Genomic DNA, 1289 nt, shown 5'->3' with positions numbered 1-1289 from the left:
TTTTGAGTTTTGAAGAGCTTTACCAGGAAGAGAGACTTGTGGTTCAGAAGTGCAGATGCCCTTGTTCTTTTTAATAGACTTTAGTTCAGTACCTAGTGTCTCCAGGTCAGATACCATCTTTTGTTGTCCTAGTAAGAGCTGTTGGAGAAGAACATTGAAATCAGGACTTTGTTGAACAGTTGGTGGGCCAAAACCAGGAGGTGGAGCCTTTGGCTGTAGGCTGACTTGATTTGTGAAGCTATTCCCTTGATTCTGAACCGCTGGTTGCTGAAAACCCTGTTGACCTTGGGAGTTACCTTGGTACTGATTCTGTTGAACAAAGCTTTGAGGAGGGTATATTTGGTCTTGGGGGTTGGCCACATTGTTGCTCCTATAGGACAAGTTCTGGTGGTTGTTGAAGTTATTGTAACCATTGAACTTGTTTTGATTTCCAATGAAGTGCAACTCCTCTTGAGTGAGACCCTCTTCATTGATATTTGTGAAGCATCTCTTCTCCTCACTCACATAGTGTATAGGCTTTTGAGTGGCAGCTAGGGCTTTGTCAAGCTTTATATTCAACACTTTAAACTTCTCTTCCAGCTCTTGGTGTCTACCAGAATCTTCTCCTCTATAGCTTCTATCATAATCTTCCCCATAAGTGTCTTGGCTCATGGCTAAGTTCTCAACAAGTTCCATAGCTGCATTGATTTCTTTTGCCAAGAAATTTCCATTTGATGCTGTGTCCAACTGAATCCTGATCTTAGGAACAGCTCCTCTATACAAAGTGCTAAGGAGAGAGGCTTCTGAAAAGCCATGATGTGGACACTTATTTGTGTAGCTTCTAAACCTGTCCAAAGCTTCTCCAAAGGTCTCATTAGAATGTTGAGTGAAGCTGGAAATCTGGTTCCTTAGCTTTGCAGTCCTTGAGCTTGAGAAGAACTTGGATAGAAAGGCAATCTTGCATTGCTCCCATGTGTGGATGGATCCTCTTGGGAGGTTCTTTTCCCACTGATGTGCCTTATCTCCAAGGCTGAATGGGAACAATCTCAGTTTGAAACTGTCTTCAGATACCCCATTGATCTTAGTGAGATCACAAACTCTGTCAAACTGATCCAGATGCTCCAAGGGATCCTCCATAGGTAAGCCATGGAACTTCTGATTCTGAACCATATTGATCAAAGAGGCCTTCACCTCAAAGTTGTTGTTTTGGACAGGAGGTGGCCTGATTCCTGCTCCATACTGGTGTGCATAAGCTCGGTCATTCTCACCAACAAAGACTGGTTGGGGCTGATGACGTATGGGTGGGTTTG

General features: G+C 43.4%; 1 non-coding gene across 1 annotated transcript; it reads left to right on the top strand.

Moving 5' to 3' along the window:
- The first annotated feature begins 787 nt into the window (after positions 1–787).
- LOC112085756 lies at positions 788–894 on the top strand. The gene has a single exon (XR_002899055.1). It is a non-coding gene; the product is annotated as a small nucleolar RNA R71 (small nucleolar RNA).
- The last annotated feature ends 395 nt before the right edge of the window (positions 895–1289 follow it).

The sequence above is a fragment of the Eutrema salsugineum genome, unplaced genomic scaffold, assembly GCF_000478725.1.
Source record: "Eutrema salsugineum unplaced genomic scaffold, Eutsalg1_0 scaffold_3, whole genome shotgun sequence".
Lineage (NCBI taxonomy): Eukaryota > Viridiplantae > Streptophyta > Magnoliopsida > Brassicales > Brassicaceae > Eutrema > Eutrema salsugineum.
Note: the sequence above shows the minus strand (reverse complement) of the source record. Positions and strands in the feature narration are given on the sequence as shown.